Source organism: Hirundo rustica, chromosome 5, assembly GCF_015227805.2.
Source record: "Hirundo rustica isolate bHirRus1 chromosome 5, bHirRus1.pri.v3, whole genome shotgun sequence".
Taxonomy (NCBI): domain Eukaryota; kingdom Metazoa; phylum Chordata; class Aves; order Passeriformes; family Hirundinidae; genus Hirundo; species Hirundo rustica.
In genome coordinates this window covers 17,561,523-17,577,348 of record NC_053454.1, presented here as the reverse complement: position 1 = coordinate 17,577,348, position 15,826 = coordinate 17,561,523, and the positions used below count along the sequence as shown (strand labels likewise).

The following is a 15,826-nucleotide window of genomic DNA, read 5'->3' as shown; positions in this document are numbered from 1 at the left end:
GGTACAACAGAAATAGAGGTGAGGACAGGACACGTTGTGCAGGACATCCCTTGTATTCAAGCAGATCCTCAAGTACTCTCGAGTCAAGCACAGCCAACAGAATGTTCAAGAATAAAATCTGAAAAGTTCTGAATATTTTTGAAAATAAGGCTTGTTCCTAATGGGATTTGGGACCCCATCTCAAACTGGTCATGCATAGGTGCATAAGCCAAATGTTTTCATTCATTTATGAATTGTTCTGACAGGGCCTTCCCTGTCAGAGAAGGAAGTGAGTGAACAGAGCCAGTTTTGTGCCAATAGAGTGTTGTTTTCTAGGAAACAATACTTGCACAGCTTCATTGTTGCTGAGTCACTACTTCTGCAGGTCAAAGCAAATCCACATTTTTATACTGTATCTTAAATTTTGATTGTGTTTGATCTAGGTGGGAAGTTCAGAATCTTGAATACAGATGAATTATAGGAATGAAGGTAAAATAGGGGCAAAATGTTTCCTGCTGAAATACTCTGTAGAACAGTGTTTTATTTCTAGTAATACTAGATTTTTTAAAAAAGAGAATGTGTTAAGAAACCATTCTTTTTCAGTGTCATGATGTGTATGATGAAACCTGAAAACCATTAAAGTGCTAAAGAAATCAAAAATTAAAGATGACATTTCATCTTTAAGCTGTCACTAATACAAAGTAGTGCAACAGAGTAAAATAAAATAAGGAAAATGTGTGAATGAAATTTTGAGTTTTCTGGATTCTATGATTTTTCTACTCTTTGTCTCGTGCTTTAGAGTGTTACTTGACTTTATATCAAAATTTCCAATTTATGAATGAGCCTTGTTGTGAACATATACAAGGTACAAGCTTTTGACAGTGGAAAACTTAATGATCCACAGCAAGAACAGGGAGGAAAAGCAAGCAGTAATACATGGAAGTGAATTTACTAATTTCTGCATTGTAAAGATAATAATAGTTCTGAAATGCAGTGAAAAAAGATGATATTGAGATGCTGTGGTTAATGGGGGCCATATAAAACTGAAGTAGATGGAAGAGAACAGATGGAAACTTGAGGAGAAACAGCCTGTCCAGAGATTTGCTTGCTACTGTAGTTTGAAATTTATAGGGTATTAGTGCCATGTAGAAATGTAATTTCCTTGGCTTTCCAGGTACTTGGATGGCATAAATGAGCTCCTTCACGATGTTGTAATTATGACAGAAAAAACCAACTACTTAGAATCCTTAAATACTTAGAGTTGGAAGAAACCTCAAAGTCCAACCATTAACCCAGCTCTGCAATATTTACCACTAAACCAAGTTTGCAAATGCCACATCTGCATTCTTTCTGAACACCTCCAGAGGTGGTGATACTTACGGGATCATAGGATAAATTGGTCTGAAAGAGTCTTCAGGAGATCTCTTGTCCAACCTCATACAGTGTGGCCAGGTCAGGCCAGGTTGCAGGTACTGACCCAGTTGAATCTTCAAAGTCTCTGAACAAATTAAACAACCTTTGAGGCCAGCTCATTCCACTGTGGAGTATCCTTACAGGGAAAGGTTTTACTCTGTATCCTGTCTGAGTCTCTCTTATTTTACCTTAGGCCCATTGTCATCTGTGCTGTCATGTTCTACTGTAAAGACCCCAACTTCATCTCTTCAGTGACCTTCCTCACAGGCGCTGGGGACTGTTGGTAGGTGCCCTCAAAGCCATCTGTTTTCCAGGCAAAACATGCCTTGTTCCTTCAGTTTCTCCCTGCAGGTCTGCTTCTCCAGATTCCAACCGGTCTTGAAACCCTCTGCTGAAATTTGCCTTGGTTCATTGATGTGTTTCTTGTATTTGTGGGCGTGGTTTGTGGCACTCTGGATGTGGTCTGATGAGTACTGCGCAGGGCAATCGTCCGTTCTCTCTGCTGGCCGTAGTCCTGCTCACACAGTCGAGGAAACCACTGGCCTTTGCTGCCAGTGCACACTGCTGGCTCGTGTTCAACTCCGTACACACCAAGACTTTCCACTGGCCTGCTTCCCAGCAAGGCCCAGCCTGTAATGTGTATTTCTTCCCAAGTGCAGGACAGGGCTTTTGTTCTTGTTGAATCTCAGGAGGTGCCTACTTCCCTATTTCTGTCCAAAGACAGTTTTGCCAGATTTGCCTTCTGCCAGTTCTTGGGGCCTTGTCCTTCTCCTTTCAGAGGTGCCCCTTGCAAGTGAGCAGCCTTGGATGCAGGCTGCCGGGTCCTATGGACACCTGTGGGCTGAATTCTCCTCAGATACCTGAGTCAGTCCTCTTCCACTGCTGGGCCTCCCCTTCTCCAGCTCTTGGTGCTGGAGCCTGGAGGACCTTTTGGTGAAGACTGGATCAAAGAAGGCATGGAGTACCTCAGCCTTACCAGTGTGCATGGTCACTAAGTCACCTGCCTCTGTTGCTGTGTTCTCTGAAAAACAGGTAGTTATTTCTAAAGATTTTAATTAAAAGCATGGGCATTATTCTGTGAACAAAGGTCAAGATCTTCCTGGCCTGGTATCTTGGTTCTGTTGTTAGGTATTCTGCACTTCTGCAGAGAATCCAGACTGACATGAATGACAGTGGAATAATCGGCCTGCAAGGAAACTATTTTTCAGCTGTTTTAGAAATCCTCTTTTCCTGTGATACAGGAGGGTGTTTATCCTTCATGTCCTTTAGACTATTTTTTAATGTCCTTCTTGATAGAGGTAATGTATTCAAGGGGAGTATATGTCATTAATTTGCAGTGATGGCAATATAAATGGCAGTATATTAATATTTTTCATATTCTGTATTCCCTTCTCAATACATCATGGCATCCTGTTCACTTTTTTTGACCCCTCATGTGTATTGAGCAAATGTCTTCATTGAAGTGCCTGTGATGAATCTTGCATCTTTTTTCCTGAGAGGTTATAACTAATTCAGAACCCATCAGTATGTACAAGTGGCTTTAAATTTGTTCCTTCTAGTGTACCCTACTCTGCACTTTTTTCACTGTGAATTTCATCTGCTGTCAGGTTGTCCAATTACCTAGTTTTTTAAAGGTCCTTCTGGAGTTCCTCACAATCCTTTGTAGTCTTGACTACCCTAAATAGTTCTCTGTAGTCAGCAGATTTCACATGCTTATTACTTATAGCATGTCAGTTTCCAGTTATTAGTAAATATGAATAACTGTGCCTTTCATAGTATTGATCGTTTGGACATGCTTTCTTCATGCACTGGTTATTTTTTCCTCCTTGTTCCTATTTAATCTTTCAGAGCATGGCAGGAATGCACCTATAAATGACTGAGTCACACTGAATACTCTTAAAGACCCATAGCAGCTACTTGGGCTGGTCTCCAAGGTGTCCTCAATGAAGTAAGTTGTCTTTGAGACCAGAACATAATCTTAGGTGGACTGAATTCCCATGGAGACCTTCCTCATCCCTCCAGAATATCTGACTTTCAAGACTGCATGTCCAAGTTTTCTAAGTAAATTAATGTGAAGAAGCTTCTAGAGAGTCTGTTTAATGTTCCTTTGCTCACTCTTTTCTTCACTCAGACTGTTACGGGTGGGTTATCAGGACACTCCTGGTGGGATAAGGAATTCTATTACACTCAGTATGTTTTGTGACTCATAACTTCTGTTGTAGATAATAACTAATACTCTTTCTGGTTAAAGAGTAAAAATTGTGTACCTCTAATTATGTGGATTGAGTGCAACTCTATCCTCGAGGCTGGAAATAGAACATTGCAGCTGTGTTAGCTCTACTCTCTTGATCCTTGCTTCTTTCAGAACTCGTGCAGTGTTTCACAGCCCACCTTTGGGGCTGGAAACTGCTAAGTTTAAGATACTGTTTAGGGAACTTGTATTGTGGGAACCTGATGAGTTCTTGGGCACAAAAGGTTTATGATCGTTCAAGGTTATACGGAGTAAGTAATAGGAAGAGAGATCTGTTGAGAGTAACAAAATAGGCAAACAGCATCAAGGACAGACTATTCAATCAACTAGAAATAGCCAAGGTGAGGCAAGGACTTAGAAAGGAGGTGGTGTCATATATTCATGACCATTTCTGGCTTCTTCAGAGATTGGACACTGAGGACACAGTTGAAAACAGGTGAGAGCTCAGCCTGGTTCCAAACCAGCCCAGCTGCTCTTAAATTCTTAGAAATGATAAAAATATTAATCCAAACTTCATGCAGTGTGTGGAGCACATGATATTGGAACATTCAGAATAGGATCTCTTTCTTCTACTTGACCTTCAAATACTGTCTTTTTGCTGTGAGAGTCATATGATGACAGATGGGCTATAAGTAAGGTCAGATTTGCAAATGGGTTTGAAACTGAGGAAAGCTCTTGGTCCTGAATGAAGTAGACAGTAGAATTTGTCAAATTTCATCCTCTTTAATCATCCTGTCTCTGACAACAGCAATGTGATGGAGAGTTGTCCATTCCGGGTATTATTAATTGAGATGGATAGTGATTCCAAGAAAAATTTTAGCTTCCGGGCCCATTGCTTTGTTTAACCCAGCTGTTGATACCTACTTGGCTTAATAGGAACAGTGGTCCTGCTGGAAGCTGTACTTCCAGAACCTTACTTATATGATGCAATTGACTGTTTTGGGGATTCTTGTAATCTGTTTTTGCAGTCCATATGATGTTTGGGTTTGTCTATTGCTTTTCTTCTCATTAGCAATTTTTTTTTTTTTTTTTTTTTTTTTTTTTTTTTTTTTTTTGGGGTTTTTGTGTGTGGGGTTTTTTTTGTTGCGTTTTTTGTTGTTTGGTTTTTTGGTTTGGTTTTATTTGGGTGCTTTATTATTTAGCCATAAGATTTTGTTCTTGACTTTTTACTTTTTATATATATATAAAAATACATATATATTTTTTTTTAAAAAAATTGTATATATAATATATAAAAGTGTCCTGTGACTCTAGTAAGATATTTTTAGTAGATTTCTATGGATTTTAGTTTCCTAACTCTCCCCTTTAGGCTTTACCTAATTTTCTCATTTAGGAAAAAAAGCCCCTCTCATACTTCAAGTTTAATGCACTGTCTGTTCATGTGATGACTCCAAGAGGGATCCAGTTTAATTACATTTTGACCGCTGCTGCTTAATGGCTAAATCTTAACTTCCTGAACTAGTTCCACTGTGTTACGATAAACACACGTTTTGTGACTTCTGTGAGCTCCACAATGGGTTTTCATAGAAAGAAATAAGTTTACGGCATTGACAGTACTTTTGTTCTCCCTTTAACCTAATGTGACACTTAGCCAATTGGCAGTCATGTAGCTGAGAATGTTCATAGTCTCTGTTGCAACTGATACTGTTTGTGGGCACCCACGGCTGGCCAACACATTTGAATTGCAGTTCTGGCTTCCCTTCCCAGTCAAAGGGGGGTGTAGGGCCAGTATTTTCCTGCATCAAGCAATGAGGGCTTTGTTCTTCCTGCCTACATGGGAGGACAAGATGTGAATTTGAAGTCACAGTGCTCTTGCTCTTTATATCAAGCCAGTTTTTTAAACCTCTTGTGTTTAGAAAAGAGGGAAGGTCTTGTGCTCAAGACTCCAATGACGAATCTGCCTCCTGCTGTGCTTCAGGGCAGGCTTCTGACAAGCTGGGGCTCTCATGCAAGTAAAATGGGATATTTCCAAGATCTAGTATAAAGATTTAGAAAGGAATTTCAAATAGAGCTGCCAGTTTCAGATTTCTTCATTTTCCTGTCCCCACCCTGGTGGTGTCTCCGATGAGAAGGTACTTTTGAATCCACAAAAGGCCTGTATTTCTGAGGAAATTCATCCCACCTACATATGTTTTTGTTCATATCTGAGAGGATAGTGGGGCCTTTTCTTTCCAAAAAGCTTCTTTATTACTTGCCTCAATTTCTTGAAGTGTAATCATCCTGATAAAACACATTGGTTTTTATGGTGGCTGGTACATTGTTACAAACTCTTGCTAGTTGCAGTAGTTAGTGATGCTTCCTTGGGTTTCTGGACTTCAGATGCAATCAAAAGGCTAGGAAAGCTGGTCATCCGTAGGTCAGTTGGGCAGCATGAGGCTTCACTGCCAAAACAGCACAATGTATCAGCAGATGAATTCAATAATTCTTCATAACACCTTTTCTAGCCTCTTCTTCCTAAACCTTAGTGCTATACAATGGTATTTATTAGGTCAGATGATGTACTTTGCTGCAGAACATTAATATGGGAAAAAATGAACAATTGTGATTAAAATTGATCCTTTCCCTTTGGGAAGTTAGAATAAAAAATGGTTACCTGCTCATTTATGAAACAGATTTATTCTGTTGACATGGAGGCTTGTTCGAAATGTAATTGAATTTCTGTTACCTAATGGAAAGTGACAGTTAACAGTATTTATTTTCCATTTGTGTCTCAGTAGATAACATAACACAATTTTGATTTGTAGTTAGCTTTGGAATCTGAGATTGTTCTATCTCTGTAATTGAAAAGATGGGAGCACGATGGCCTATTACAATTCTGGTTTTGTTTTTTTACACCCGTAAAGGCAGCATTAATACAGTAAACAGCATCTATTCCAGCTTAATAGTTGTACTGCAATGTTATTTTTGCATCCTGCCTTTCTCATTAGAAACTGCCACATCATGATCTGGATTGATAATTCCTCCATTTAGACACTCTGCAGCAGCTAATTTCTATGAGCTATGCCTCCCTTTTTTTGCCCACCTCAAAATAACTTTTTTACCTTTCAGCCAAAACTCTATTCCTAGCCATAACAATATAGTTATATTCTTCATATGTTTCTTTTGCAATTTATTTTCATGATCTGTATCTTGCTCACTTTGTATGGAAAGTGCTGTCGCTCAACGCCTGGAGGACAGCCCCAGGATCAAGCCTGGCCAGCATGAGTTCGTGAAAGACAAGCTCTGCCTGGCCAACCTGGTCCCCCTCTGTTACAGGGTGACCCACTTAAAGAGTAAGGGAGGACTGTGGATATTGTCTAGCTGGACTTCAGTAAAGTCTTAACATAATTTTGCACTGCATTCTCCAGGGGAAATTAGCTGTTTATGGCTTAGATAGCTGCACTATTTGCTGGTAAAAAACTAGCTGGATGGCTGGGCCCAGAGAGTGGTGGCGACTTGATGTGAGTTTGTTCTGTCTCTGATTGAAACAATGGGAGCATGATGGCCTGACACAATTCTGGTTCTGTCTGGTGATGGTCCCTGTGTACCCAGCACTGGTGAGGCCATACCTCAAATCCTGTGTTCAGTTCTGGGCCCCTTACAGCAAGAAAGACATCGAGGTGCCGGAGTTAGTCCAGAGGAGGGCAACCAAGCTGGTGAAGGGTCTGAAGTACAGGTCCTACAAAGAGCAGCTGAGGGAGTTGGCATTGTTTAGCTCGGAGAAGAGGAGGTTCCGGAGGGACCTTACTGCTCTCTATGATGACTTGAAGGTGGTAGTGAGGAGAGAGTCAGTCTTTTCTGCCAGGTAACAAGAATTAGGACAAGAAGAAAACCGCTGAAGTTGGACCAGAGGGGGCCAAGATTGGACATTAAAAAAAATTTCTTCACTGAAAGTGTGGTCAGGCATTGGAACAGGATGTCCGGGGAAGTGGTGGATTCACTATCTCTGGAAGTGTTCTAAAGGTATGTGGATATTGTATAGGGGTGAAGACAGTGGAGCCTGGGCTGCCAGGCTCAATGATCTTTTCCAACCTTAACCTTTCCGTCATGGTCTTTTTCAGCCTTAACAATACCATGAAAGCCACTGCTTCATCATTAATGTTAAAAGTAGTAGGTAACAACTTGGTTCTTATATTATTATATGCCTTAAGCTGCAGTTTCCCTGCTGCTTGTTATTTAGAGTTCTGCTTACTCCTAAGCGATTAGGCAGCTTCTTCACACAAAGGAAGTTATTTCCCTTAGAAGCCAGTGTCTACCCATTCCTACTGGTTCTTCTAAATCTGGTTCCACTGAAGGAGAAACATTTTTTGGAGAGGCAGTTGTCTTTCCTTTGTCATGATGAAACCTTTGCTGTCAAAGTCTGGTCACCATTTACTTGCCTTGTAACTTGCACAGTTGTTACGGCAATTATGAAGAAATCTAAGGTGAGTGTTACATAGCAGGAAAACTGCTGCCAGTTTTGGTACGCTATTTTAAACTAGTAAGTTTTAAAACAGTTGTGCACTGTCCTTTTACAGCATTTGGGAAGGGTTGTGATTCAGATCATATTTGGTATGTTCAAATCTTATGTGCTTATGAATTCAAGCTTTTTATAGTGGATCAGATGTAACAACTATTAATTATTTTAAATATTATTAATTTTACCACCAGCTTTTTTTCTTTGAGCTGATGAATAAATTAAGAAGCCAGGTTTTTATGAGTCTTGAGTCTTAAGTTGATTCAGGAAAAGAAAATAGGAATGTGGTACTGTGGTTTCTAAAATGGAAACTGAGTAGAGCTTCTGTGAACCAGTAACATGTTATCAAGAAGGACTGTTTCATTTGGATTATTTTAAGCGATTGTGTGCATGAAAACCAAGGGAAATGGATACAGATTTTTGAAAATCCAGAATTAGTTCCTCAAAATAGAGAAGCAGTATGTTCTATAGCTCCTGCCTTTAGGTTTTTAAATTTTGTTTCAAACAAAAGAGTGCATATTTTCAAAGTGTACTTCATTAAAACCTCAGTGATTTCTGATACGAGTTTCGTAGAACTTGAGTTTATTTATTCAATAAATAGATGAAATCATAAATAACAACAGTGCATAAGATAGCCTAAATTGACAAAAACCAAATTAATCTGAGCATAGGACTTGCTGCATTGAATATGAACAAAAAGTATTTCAATAAGAAGCATGAAGTGTGTCATATTTTCAGAGCAGCCTTAAGCTGCTCTGCAGTAGTCATAGACCACAGGTTTCATCCTTGTCCATTGGTTGGCTTAAAATAGTTATAATTTCAGAAGTCTCCTGGTTAAAGATTTACTAATTAACAATTACCTAATAAACCATTTATAATTTAATGTGTAAATATGCAGTTTGAAGTGATAGATATCCAAGCCTGTAATGGCTTAATATTTCAAGATATTTTAATGACACCTGGAGTGGAGATTTCCCTGGGTATTTGCATGCATACTTCTTTGCATATGCAACAATATATGTATGCATACAGGGGCACACAAATGTATGTGTGTGTATAGATATGTGTGTGCATGCATTAATCAGGGAGTCTGTTATATCATTAGTTATCAAGTAGAGTTGATAATTAACTCATGAGCCCATATATTTTGGGTGGTATAGTGTAGCTGCCGTATGGGTGAGAGCTTTTTAACAGACACAAAAGCTTAATGTTCAGTACTGTTTCGTACTGCAAACATTGAATTTAATGCAAGATGAAATTTTTAAACTTTGAAGATTTAGAGGACTGTCACTTCTTTCCAGATCCTCAGATACTCACCAGTGCGTGGCAGCAAGGTTTTTTCCGTATTTATTCTTTTTTAACCCTAAATTATGACTGTGTACTGACTTCCATTGACCTTTCCTACGTGCCACATTCCAATCATCCAGTCTGGAAGAGAATTTCTGCTGATTTTGTTAATAGCTGAAACATAAAGTAATTTACAGAGCATTTTGTGAAAGAAGCAGTCTTTTTCTGGAAGGGTGAGTAGGCTTTTTGTGGAAAGTAGGCTTTTTGTGGAAAGTAGGCTTTATGTGGAAAATTTTGTGTGTGAAATACACAGTGATACCTTTTGCGAGAAGGAAATAGAGGGTGTACAAATGCTGTTTTGTCTGTTTTTTATATTTAATTGGTATATTCCTGCAGAAATTGCGCTGTCTCGGTTGATAATTGTGTAAACCTGAAGTTTTAGGCATAAATGTGTGCTTCGAAATAGCTGTGTGGCAGAAATGAAAATGTCTTAGAACTAACTAGATCTGTTGAAAAAACTTCCATTAGAGAGAAATAAGAAGCTGGAATCACTTAGTTTTGAGCAGAGATTAATAGTAGAAGCCGTAGGAAGTGTGGTACAAGAAAAGCCTGGGGAGATTCCTTACTTACCTCTTTCTTCATCATCTCAGAATGGTGAGAGGAGGGAAGCATCCTACTGGAATTAACGTATTCATCTAGGCATTTATTCATCACTGTAAAATTTGACTTGTCAGTGTGTTAATAGTTTATTTTTATATTGCAGTTGTCAAGGAGGGACACCTTGTAATTATTGCTGTTTTAAAGAGCAATGTCTTGTGCAGGACATCAGAAGCAGAAGCCTGTTCCTGAATCCATGTGTTCATTGCTGGTATGGTTTTATTCCGAGATGTATCCATTTTAAGTAAAATTTAATATATATAAAATAGGTACAGTTAGCACATATACTGTGTGTATTTTACACCTCAAGCAATGAAGGCATAGGCCTTTGTTTCTCTGACTATGATAATTGCTGCTTAGCTGGAGAGAAGGGTACATGGTGTACACAAACATCTTTGAGGAGTTCTTGCAGTAGGATGGATGGCACTGGAAACCTGTTGGAATCACGATCTTCCCAGAGAGTGCCAAGCTCCTTTTGTTTCACATGTTCCTGGCTCTCTGCTGGGTGTTCTCGTGTGCTGGGTTTTCAGGGAAGTAATCATGGTGAAAGTGGCTCGATCAGTGACATGGGTTGAATGACATTAATAAAGTTTCAAATTATATCTGGTTTACATATTACATATTAAATTGAGACTGGTATCTATAGTGTATCCATCATAGTGGGGAAAAAACCCTACATATGGATGAACTTAATCTGCTCATTAGTCTGTGGACATGTTGTCCCTAGAGATGGTGCAAATCCACAGGATGTCCCTCAGCAGGATTTTTGTGCTTAGTCTTGTGAGTAGGCTGCAAAATCAGAGGTGGAAGGATCCTTTTGACTATGCAATTGGTGTGGCTTGCATGCGTTATTCAGCTGTGGAAGGACTCCTTTTAACTATGCAATTGGTGTGGCTTGCGTGTATTATTCCTTCTAGCAGATGTGTGGGATCTGCTGCATTTTAGCCATGTACTCCTGATGCAGAGGCAAATGGGGACCATCAGTTAAAACACTCATTCCTTTCACTTTTGTCCTCTTTACCATAAACAGCTGTCAGTGATAGTGTTGTTAGGTGTCAGATGAACTGGGCTGCAGATGAGCTCATGTGAGATGATGCCAAGCCCCCAGACCAGGGATATATCCCAGTTTGGCTGGGGGGAAGCTCAGCTCTTGTGGTCCTCTTGTTTGTCTGTCTCTTTATGTTATTTCTCCCTCCTGACCCACCTCACAAATCACATAGGATAAACTGCAACTGAAGCAGAGAGGAATAAAATCAGAGGTTGGAGTGGATTTGCTCTGTTCTTCCTGTTTTATTCCTGTCTACCACAGAGGAGGCTGCTGTCCTCCCAGCTTCCCTCATCTTCCCTGCAAGAGGGCAGGGGGTTATGATTTTAGATTAAAAGCGGGTAGGTTAAATGTAAGGAAGGTATTTTTTACGATGAGGGTGGCTAAACACTGGAATGATTTGCCAAGAGGGATGATCCCAACTCTGGAAATACTCCAGGTCAGGTTGGATGGGGCTCTGAACAACCTAATCTAGTTGAAGATGTCTCTGCTCTGAGTTCTTGCCTATTAAAACAGCTGCTCTTCCATTTGTAAGGTACATAGGGATGTGCATAAATGAAGGAAAATTTGTGGAACGGTTTACTACACACGCTGTTAGTATTAAGTGCTTGTACATATAAATACATTTTATTGCAGAGGTTTCAGTGAGTACTGTGTGCAGCTTTGCTTTGGAACGAAGTAGAAAGCCATCTTCTGACAGGGCCTGAAGTTTCTACATGCATTACTTTTGTTCTCTGAAATTTTTATTAAAGCTCAGCAGCATAAAAGTAGCGGTGCATTCCAGCTTCAGTTTTGATGTGCTGTGCTGAGCTACAAAGAGGTTTCTAGAGGGAGACTTCACTTAACTGTGCTCAGACTGGAAAGCAAAATTGATGCTCTGCAAGTGTTGGATCCAGATCAGCAAGAGTTTCAGAGCAGAAATGAGGAACAAGGAATGGAACTCTTCAAAAAAACCCACAACACAAACAACAAACAAACAAAAAGCCCATTGAGAACATCACTGTGAGTACTCCAGCTAGACAGTTTTGAAAATTAGAGAATTTGTTTGGAGAAATGTAAATAAATTTGGGGAAGTGTTAGGGGTAATAATGTAATTGCATGGAATTCTAAGCTGCTGCTTTCAAATTCTTTTTTCAGTGTCTTTTCTTTTAGTGAACTTTCTGATGGTTTAAAAACCAAATCATAAGTATTTGATCCCAATAGCCCTATAGACATGTGCTTTTGAAATACTTTATTTACCAATTCCTGTATCAAATACATATACTAAATTGTCCTTGATTTTCTACTGAAATTCCAAATAATTTGGAGGCTGTTTCTGTAATAGTTTTAAACTGCTAAAAACTGCATCTAGGCTTGATATGTATTTCAGGTTCTTTAAGAATTTACGTTCTATAAGCTTAACACTATACAAGGCACAATATAGAGTTGATTGGCTCAGCACAGTTTGGTAGAGCAGGGGCAGTGTCTGAGTCTAATAATTTTTAGTTTTTAAAGATGGTATACTATTTTTAAATTTTAAATTGCATGCCTGCATGTGTTGTGATGGCAGAAGGGACTCTGATAATTGAAGTACAGGGAAGTTAGTTTAGGTATGTAAAACTTCTCATTATAACAGCATGTGATGTCATTTGCCAAACCTCACCTATAGTTACAGTGACATGATTTGGTAGGACAAAAGCTGTAAGTATTGCCAGCAATCACTTTGCTTTCAGTTGGGAAAGCAAAGATTTGGTTGAAGGCATGTATTTTTGTTTGAGACCACTGGTGCCTGAAACTGTGGAAATGGCAAAACATTTCTGGTAACTTTTTTTACTATATAATTCAGTATAGTTGTTTTTCAGTACAGGAATACCAACAAGAAAAGAATACCAGGAAGAAGAAAAAGTGTACTAGAATAATGTGATTTGAACTTTGACAGTGTATTATCATCTGCAGCTGATAATGCTAATGAAAATTTTGGAGACATTATTCTGCTTACAGAATAATGGAAGATGAGAATGGATATATGTTTCTGGCTAATTGCGATGCTCATAATTCTGTGATTCCATATAACAGGAGAGAGTATGCTGCATGTCATTCACCAGCTGCTTTGAAAAGATTGTAAAAGGAACAATTTTCAATCACTTTTCTGCAAGCAACAGCAGAGTTTTAGATTTCCAGGAGATATGTCAGTTTGCCAACCTTTATGTGAGGGGTAGCTTGTATCAAAGAGCTGAGGACAAGTATTTGGCTACAAATGCATCTGTTGTTTGTAAACACCTAACAGCAAAACGAAATGGTGAAAGGGATTTCATTCATTAGTGTACATGAGGCAGCTCTCAAATAAATACCTGTGTCACAGTTTGATGCTGGCAAATGGAACTACTTTAACTTAATTAGGTAAGTTTCTCTGAAAACAAATAAATTATTTCTAAACATTATTAGTGGTGAAATTTGACCGAAGTTGCATTTGTTTGAATGAATAAAAGCTTTGTACTAACATTCAGTAGTTGTGTCTGTAATTTAAGACCTGATATTAAGAAGTGGGTAAATATTCAGTCTCCTGAGCAAATGTCTCTCAAATTCTTACAAATTATGGAGATTATTGTGCCAGCAAATACAGCATTGAATAATATATCCTATGTGTTAGTAAATTAGAACAGATGGCAAAAGAATGGTAAATGCTCTTTCCAGTAAGAATTACCTTAAGGTTAAAATATTTGTCTATGAAAGGATCTAGGAACTGACCAAAAATAAGGGAGGGGCAATAAAATTTATAAAAATTCCCATTTGAAAGAATAAATAAGAGGGTTTTAGAGCTGAATTTTTTTTTTGAAACTAGTAGAGTGGGCAGTAATCTTAAAGTGACAATGTTGGTTTTTGTGGCTGGAGTGGAGCCTGGTAATGCAGGATGAGTGGCGATGGCCACTGGGAAGCTCCACACCTGCCTTTACATCCACGTGTAACAGGTGCAAGTGTTGCCTGTCCAGTATTCCTGGCTGAAACAACAATTCTAGCTGTGGTTGTTTGAGATTAATGCAAAATGGACACTCAGTAACGTTGCTACCAGGTGGTTTTAAAATAATCTCTAGCAGCCCTATAGTATTTTCTCACTGAATAAAATTGAATTTGTATGACTATTAGAAATTAATCTGGTAAGGGTCAGTATTGAGGTGCTTCAGATTCACCCGTTTGTTTTCTCTGGCTCCTGTGTGCTGGTGAATGGGATGCAGCACTTCCATCTTAAGATTAACTGCAGTAGGAGAGTGTTATTTGTGATACAGTAACTGCTCTTTTTATCTAGGGAGACAGGCAGAGGAAAAGAAAAAGCCTGTTGACAGGCAGCTGAACTACATTTCTATCAGCAGCATATTGTCTCTGCTCCCAGTCTGCCTTGGTCCTCTATAGGTAGCACCTGACCAACAGTTTCCATTGACTCTCTCATTTCATCCCTTGCTGCATCCCTTGTTTTTCTCTAAAGTGTATGGATCCGAAAGGCAGACCTGCAGTGGGGGTCAGGCTCCAGTGGGGTGGTCAGATACTGCCTGTTCTCTTTGGTCCTATTTTTGGTTACTTACGCCCTCTTCAGGTAGGTCCACAGGTGTATAGCCAGTAAGAATAGCTTGCAGGAAACTGATGTAACTGGTCTGGTGGTGAAAGAAGGATCACTGGCTGATGTAAAATCTCTAATTTTCAGGAACTTCTGTTGTAAACCTATCTCTTATGATCCTCTTAATTGTACAGTTTGTTAAGGCATAGGTAAAGAGGGGTGTTTTTAAAGCAGAAGTTACTGCTTTATCCCCCCAGTGTAAAAATAAGTCAAACCCAGAAACATATTCTGCTTTCAGAACCCATATTAGGGGAAAAAAAAAAAATAAAGCTGAGATATATTGAGGTTTGATGGATATATTGAGGTTTGATTGCACAGAACAACTTTTGGGATTACCTTTCAATTTTGACTACTGTGTATGAGTTAGTGTTTCTGTACATGTTGCAGTATACAGTATTACACTGTTGAATGCATAACTATGAAGAACAGTGTTCCAGATTATAGTATAATGCTTTTAACCTTTTTTTCAATGAAGTATTTGCAGCATTTAAAATAAGCAATATGTTTATTATAAAATTTTATTTGAAGCTCAACACCAGAAGGCTGAGTTAAGACAGAAGCAGGAGTCCTTTTCTGTAGCAAATCAGTGGTATGAAATGAAAAAAGTTTTATAGAACAGGGCAGTTCAGTAACACTCTGGTGTCAGCTTAATTCAAAAAGCTGATTCCATAGTGGTCAGATGGTATCATGCCATTTAAGCATTCAAAGCTGACTTGCACTTTGGTATAACAATATATTGTTAGTGCTTTGACAATGGATTTCTTCTCCTTAAGAACAACAACCATTGGTTAATATGAATATACCAGCATATTTGTTTTAAATGATATAAATATACAGATTCCAAAAAAGAGTAAAAGTGAACTTGGATCCTTATAGAAAATATTTGTCATTCTGAGAGGAGCCCACTTTTGTTCTCCTTTAGGGAAAAAAATAGTTCATTTTTTTAAATCAAATTGGATTTGCTCATTCATTTATCTGTTCCAAAACTCTTGACCTGAGCTGTACAGTCTTGACATTCAGAACAGCCTACAGTATTAATGAAAATCTTGAAAAACATTCAAACTATACAAGTGCGTGAATTAAATTTACTGTTAAGAGTTTGAGATGCATTTTATGTGTGTAACTGTATTGATTACTCATATATTAAACACTATTGAAACTTCACAAGTC

At 38.7% G+C, this 15,826-nt stretch overlaps 1 protein-coding gene across 1 annotated transcript in view; it reads left to right on the top strand.

Annotated features, from left to right (window-relative positions):
* Nucleotides 1-15,826, top strand: part of PPARGC1A (PPARG coactivator 1 alpha) — a 371,480-nt gene that overhangs the window by 75,062 nt on the left and 280,592 nt on the right. The gene's annotated exons all lie outside the window — the stretch shown is intronic.